Source organism: Triticum dicoccoides, chromosome 7A (genome assembly GCF_002162155.2).
Source record: "Triticum dicoccoides isolate Atlit2015 ecotype Zavitan chromosome 7A, WEW_v2.0, whole genome shotgun sequence".
Classification (NCBI taxonomy): Eukaryota; Viridiplantae; Streptophyta; class Magnoliopsida; order Poales; family Poaceae; genus Triticum; species Triticum dicoccoides.
Genome location: NC_041392.1, coordinates 240,902,624 through 240,909,776, shown reverse-complemented (window position 1 = coordinate 240,909,776; position 7,153 = coordinate 240,902,624).

The following is a 7,153-nucleotide window of genomic DNA, read 5'->3' as shown; positions in this document are numbered from 1 at the left end:
TTTTTGAGATGTCTTCCATAAGCCCACATCAAGCTTATCCTTTCGTTGTTGATAATCCAACAACTCCGTTCGAGAATATGTTGTAAGCGTGCTCTCTCAAGATCTTGTTTTCCCTCCGTTCATTCCATTCCATTCTTTCATTTCTTCCGGAGGCATTGTGTTGTTGCTCTCTCCTCTCATCATCTCTAATGGTGAGGATCGTGTTCTTTTCGTGCTTATCCATTTAACCAGAGTGTTGTGCCCTCTGCTTAAGTTCTTTTCATCTTATCAAGTTTCATATCACTTTTCAACTGGGGTGCTGCCTGAATTTGTTCTCCCTTGTTCCTCTTTGCTAACGGAGTGCTTTCAACTTCGTTCATCTTCATTGTATTCTTTCTTTCAATTTGCTCAACCTCGCAAGGTTCTTTGGTTTCACTCGTTTGTCGAAGAAGCAACTTAGTTTTACCTCTTCTCTTCCTCTTCCTTTTTCCCTCCGGTGCCATCCTAGATCTCAGGACGAGATCCTCTCGTAGTGGTGGAGTGTTGTAACGCCCCGGATGCAACTTTCCATATTCGTACTACGACTCTTGCCTTTTCCGGAGATGCAATATGATTTTCCCTTCGTGGCTGGGTTTTGTTTTTTGTTTTGCTTTTGTTCATGTCATGCATTTCATATCATGTCACCATGTGCATCGCATTTGCATACGTGTTTGTCTCATGCATCCGAGCATTTACCCCGTTGTCTGTTTCTCAATCCGACACTCCTACGTCCTCTGGCCCCCCTTTTGTCTCTTTTCATGAGCGGGTGTCAAACTTTCTCGGAATGTACCGAGATTTGCCAAGCGGCCTTGGTACACCACCGGTAGACCGCCTGTCAAGTTTCGTGCCATTTGGAGTTCGTTTGATACTCCAACGGTTAACCGGGAAACCGTAAAGGCCTCGTGTGTGTTGCAGCCCAACACCCCTCCAAAGTGGCCCAATAACCCATCCAAAACCCCTCCATCCTCTCGGCCGTTCGATCACGATCGTGTGGGCGAAAACCGCACCTCATTTGGACACTCCTACCTCCTCCTACCTATAAAGATGTGTCTCCCTCCGAAATTTCATAGTCTAACCCTAGTCTTCTTCCTCCACCGCGCATCTGGACGCATCCGCGCCGCGCCGGACATGTACACCGCTAGCAGCCACGTCGCTCGGGCCAATCAAGAGGTAACACGTCAGCTCCGCCGCCTCCCTCCTCCACTCACAGCGCGCCACGTCAGCGCACGCGCCGCACGGCCCAGATCCGGCCTGCGCGAGCCCGTGCGCCGCCGCCACTCACCCGCTGAGGCCCGAATCCCGCGCCTCCCGGCTCCCTCCTTCGCCGCCTCCTCGTGCCACCACACCGCTCGCCGACGGCGATCTCCACCTCGCCGCCATCGCGCACCTCGCCCCGCCGCCCTTACCGCGCCGGCCTCCTCCGAGCGGGCCGTCGCCCCGCGCCTGACCTCGCCGCTCTCCGTCGCCCTCCGACCCCGCCGCCGTCGTTCCGCCTCCTACCGGCGAGCTCTGTCACCAGAGCGCCCGCTAGGTTCGCCGCCTGCGCCTCCCTCGAGCCCCATGCCTGTCCTCGTCACGCGCCGTCATTGGATCCGGCATGCCGCCACCGGATCTGCCAGTTTCCACCACCGTGTCGCCTCGTCCCGCTTCGCTGGACTGCCTCGCCGGCACCGCCGCCTTTGCCCCGATCCAGGCGGGATCGGGAGGACGACAACCGCCCGGCCTCTCGCTCGTGGGCCCAGCACCGGCCCGTCTTCACTGGCCCGCCTTGCCTTTTCCCTTCCTGGGCCTAAGCCCATGGTGGGCCAACCCCTAATATCCGCTCAGTGCGTCTTTTAGCTATCTATCACTCAGTTTTCAGATCTGGAATTTCGGCTAAGTCCTGAATCCCTGTTATTTTTATGCATCCTTCATCATGTCACATCTTGGTGCTCGGTGCTCCGAATCATGCATATGAGATATCAAAATGTTCATCATGATGTGCTCTTCATTTTATTCCATTATGACATGCTTGTTTGAGTCCATCTTGATGCCCAAATCATTGATGCAAGAGTCCTATAAAATGTTAGGTCCTGATTCTTAGCAGATTATGAGCATTTGTTAATTTTGCCATGATTATTGTGTGCTGCATATGGACTTGAGCTCTACATGTGTTTTGGGCTATGCCATGCCATCTTTACAGGGGTGTATGCCATGTATTTTTGTGATCAATGTGGTGACTAGCACATGCATGCAAAGTAGCTCTTGTGATATTGCTGTTTTCAGGGACTTAGATTTTCACTAAGTCATTTCCCTGCTGTTATTTTTATGCCATGTATTCATGTCGCTACAGTGAGATCCATGCTTCTTTTGAGTATGTTCAGTAAGGATGATTTTGTCATATGGTTATGCTCTATCCATCCATGCCCCTGTTTGCATTTATGGAGTGCCCTAGCATGACTTAATCTTGCTCTACTTTTGCTATAAAATGTTCCTGGCAGGTTGTTTACATGTTAATCAATTTTGCCAAGGGTGTTGTAGTTCATCCATGCATGCTATGAACTTGTTCTTGCTATGGTTAGCTTCTTGAACATGTCTTATTGCTGATGCTATGCTTATATTGTCATGAAATGCCTTGTGATGAGTGAATCAAGCTCGCAAAGATGCCTTCATAATTCTGTTTTTGCCATGTCCAGTTTTCTGCTAAGTCTGGATCTGTTAATGAAACTTGCTATGTTTACATGGGTGCCATAATATCTTCTGATCCTTTTTGGCTTATGGTCAGTAAGGGACTTTTGTGCTATGCTTTGAGTAGATTCACGCCATGCCTGGTATTTCAATGATATGATCTTGTAGCATGTTGTTTGCTTGCTCTAAACATTGCTTCCTGATGTTAATTCCTGGCATGTTAGTATTTTCACTAAGTCTGTGATGCTGATATCGTTTGCTCTTTTTCCATGCTTGTTTGAACCTGTTCTTGTGTGATTTAGCCATAGCTCAGTGTTCATCTTTTGTCAAGCATCTTGAGTAGATTACTGCCATGTGCTTTGTTGTTATGTTGGTGTGCAGTAACTTAGTTTCTTTTTGCATTCTAGATGGCATCGTGCTGTTAATCGCGGAATTGTGTCATTCTTGTTTTGCTTGCCGTTTGCAAACCGTGCATCCGATTCCGGTGATCTTTATATCGATTTCGACTGAAATCATCTCGTCTTTCTAGCAGCACACTTGGTTTGCCAAGTTGAGGTTTGGTTCAATCTTTTCCTTCCGGAGCTTGCATATGCATTGCATATCACATCCCGCATATCATGCCATGTTTTGCATCATGTTGCTTGCGCATTGCACCGTGGTTGATTGTTGTTCCCTTTGCTTGTGTTCTTGTTTTGGGTAGAGTTGGGAGACGAGTTCATGATCGAGGACCCCATTGAGTACGCTTACGAGGTTCAAGCTTTCGTCAACTCGTAGAACTTTGCAGGCAAGATGACCATACCCTCGAAATCACTTCTATCTTTGCTTGCTAGTTGTTCGCTCTTTTGCTATGCCACGATACCTACCACTTGCTATATCATGCCTCCCATATTGCCATGTCAAGCCTCTAACCCACCTTTCCTAGCAAACTGTTGTTTGGCTATGTTACCGCTTTGCTCAGTCCCTCTTCTAGCGTTGCTAGTTCAAGGTGAAGATGAAGTTTGTTCCATGTTGGAACATGGATGTTGTTGGGATATCATTATTATATCTTGTTTACTTTAATGCATCTATATACTTGGTAAAGGGTGGAAGGCTCGGCCTTATGCCTGGTGTTTTGTTCCACTCTTGCCGCCCTAGTTTCCGTCATACCGGTGTTATGTTCCTTGATTTTGCGTTCCTTACGCGGTTGGGTTATAATGGGAACCCCTTGATAGTTCGCCTTGAATAAAACTCCTCCAGCAAGGCCCAATCCTGGTTTTACCATTTGCCACCTAAGCCTTTTTCCCTTGGGTTCTGCAGATTCAAGGGTCATCTTTATTTTAAACCCCCGGGCCAGTGCTCCTCTGAGTGTTGGTCCAAACTAGAGCCCCTTGCAGCGCCACCTTGGGGAAACTTGAGGTGTGGTTTTAGTTGTACGGACTGCTCATCCGGTGTTCCCTGAGAACGAGATATGTGCAGCTCCAATCGGGATTTGTCGGCACATTCGGGCGGCTTTGCTGGTCTTGTTTTACCATTGTCGAAATGTCTTGTAACCGGGATTTCGAGTCTGATCGGGTCATCCTGGGAGAAGGAATATCCTTCGTTGACCGTGAGAGATTGTGATGGGCTAAGTTGGGACACCCCTGCAGGGTTTTGAACTTTCGAAAGCCATGCCCGCGGTTATGAGCAGATGGGAATTTGTTAATGTCCGGTTGTAGAGAACTTGACACTTAACTTAATTAAAATGCATCTATCGCGTGTGTAGTAGTGATGGTCTCTTCTCGGAGGGGTCCGTGAAGTGAACACGGCTTTGGAGTTATGTTTGAACGTAAGTAGTTTCAGGATCACTTCTTGATCACTTCTAGTTCACGACCGTGCTTTGCTTCTCTTCTCGCTCTTATTTGTGTATGTTAGCCATCATATATGCTAGTGCTTGCTGCAGCTCCACCTCACTACCTTTTCCTACCCATAAGCTTAAATAGTCTTGATCGCGAGGGTGTGATATTGCTGAGTCCCCGTGACTCACATATACTTCCAAACAGTTGTAGGTGCCGATGATGCCCGTGCAGATGACGCAACCGAGCTCAAGCGGGAGCTCGATGAAGATCGTGTTCGTTGTGTTGTTTCGTTTCTAGTTGATTAGTAGTGGAGCCCAGTTGGGACGATTGGGGATCTAGCATTAGCGGTGGTTTTCCTTTATTTTGGTTCCATAGTCGCACCTTGATTGTATTCTGTGCGATGTAATGCTATATTCATGTATTGTGTGAAGTGGCGATTGTAAGCCAACTCTTTATCCCTTTCATATTCAGTACATGGGATGTGTAAAGATTCCCCCTCTTGCGACATGCCTACTATGTGGTTATGTCTCTAAGTCGTGCTCCGACACGTGGGAGATATAGCCGCATCGTGGGTGTTACAAGTTGGTAATCAGAGCCTTCCCCGACTTAGGAGCCCCCTGCTTGATCAAATCGTTGACGTTGTTGAGTCCAGAAAAATGTTTTGAGTCTTATAGGATTATATATGTCGGAGAGTAGGATTCTTTTTACTCCTCAGTCCCTTCGTCGCTCTGGTGAGGCCTCCTGGCATAGAAGTTTTGACTCTTCTCTCCTCAAATTTCATGAATTTTTTTTAGGATCACGCGGGTATCTTGGAATCGTTCCGATGGTTTTGTGACGAGAACATTGTTCTTGGTGCCTCCTGACATTTAGGGGTTGTGGCAGTGTCCCGGGGAGTTGAGCTCCGAGGTGTTGTCGTCACAATTTTATCATTGCAGTTCTGGAATACCTGAGTTCGGACATTTCTCCTTTGCGTGGATGGCAAGCTTGGCGTTCAGATATGTCTTGATAACCCACAAGTATAGGGGATCGCAACAGTTTTCGATAAGTAAGAGTGTCGAACCCAACGAGGAGCTAAAGGTAGAACAAATATTCCCTCAAGTTCTATCGACCACCGATACAACTCTACGCACGCTTAGCATTCGCTTTACCAAGAACAAGTATGAAACTAGAAGTACTTTGTAGGTGTTTTTGGATAGGTTTGCAATATAACAAAGAGCATGTAAATAAAAAGTAAATATAGCGAGTGTGGAAAAGTGGTGGTAGGAGTTGTGGAATTGTCCCTAAGCAATTGACTACTTTACTAGACCGATAGCAAGTTTTATGTGGGAGAGGCCACTGCTAGCATGTCATCCCTGACTTGGAATTCTATGCACTTATGATTGGAACTATTAGCAAGCATCCACAACTACTAACGTTCATTAAGGTAAAACCCAACCATAGCATTAAGATATATTGGTCCCCCTTCAATAACGTATGCATCAATTTCTATGCTAGGTTGAAGCTTCTGTCACTCTTGCCCTCCAATACATAGTCCTATCAACATACAACTAACCCTATGGTGTGATCCACGCGCGCGCTCATATGATGGGCACCAGAGGATAGCAACATAACCACAAGCAAATTAAATCAATCATAGCAATTCATCAACCACCGATAGGACAACGAAAATCTACTCAGACATCATAGGATGGCAACACATCATTGGATAATAATATGAAGCATAAAGCAGCATCTTCAAGTAGAGGGTACAGTGGTACCTCTTGAGCACTATGTTGGTTTTCCCCGAAGAGGAAGGGATGATGCAGCAAAGTAGCGTAAGTATTTCCCTCAGTTTTTGAGAACCAAGGTATCAATCCAGTAGGAGGCTACGCGCGAGTCCCTCGCACCTGCACAAAACAAATAAATACTCGCAACCAACGTGATAAGGGGTTGGCAATCCCTACACGGCCACTTACGAGAGTGAGATCTGATAGATATGATAAGATAATATTTTTGGTATTTTTGTGATAAAGATGCAAAGTAAAATAAAGGCAAAGTAAAAACCAAAGGAAATAACTAAGTAGTAGGAGATTGATATGATAAAGATAGACCCGGGGGCCATAGGTTTCACTAGTGGCTTCTCTAGAGAGCATAAGTATTCTATGGTGGGTGAACAAATTACTGTTGAGCAATTGACAGAATTGAGCATAGTTATGAGAATATCTAGGTGTGATCATGTATATAGGCATCACGTTCGATACAAGTAGACCGACTCCTGCCTGCATCTACTACTATTACTCCACTCATCGACCGTTATCCAGCATGTATCTAGAGTACTAAGTTAATCAAAACAGAGTAACGCCTTAAGCAAGATGACATGATGTAGAGGGATAAACTCATGCAATATGATGAAAACCCCATTTTGTTATCCTCGATGGCAACAATACAATACGTGCCTTGCTGCCCCTACTGTCACTGGGAAAGGACACCGCAAGATTGAACCCAAAGCTAAGCACTTCTCCAATTGCAAGAAAGATCAATCTAGTAGGCCAAACCAAACTGATAATTCGAAGAGACTTGCAAAGATAACCAATCATACATAAAAGAATTCAGAGAAGATTCAAATATTGTTCATAGATAGACTTTATCATAAACCCACAATTCATCAGTCTCAA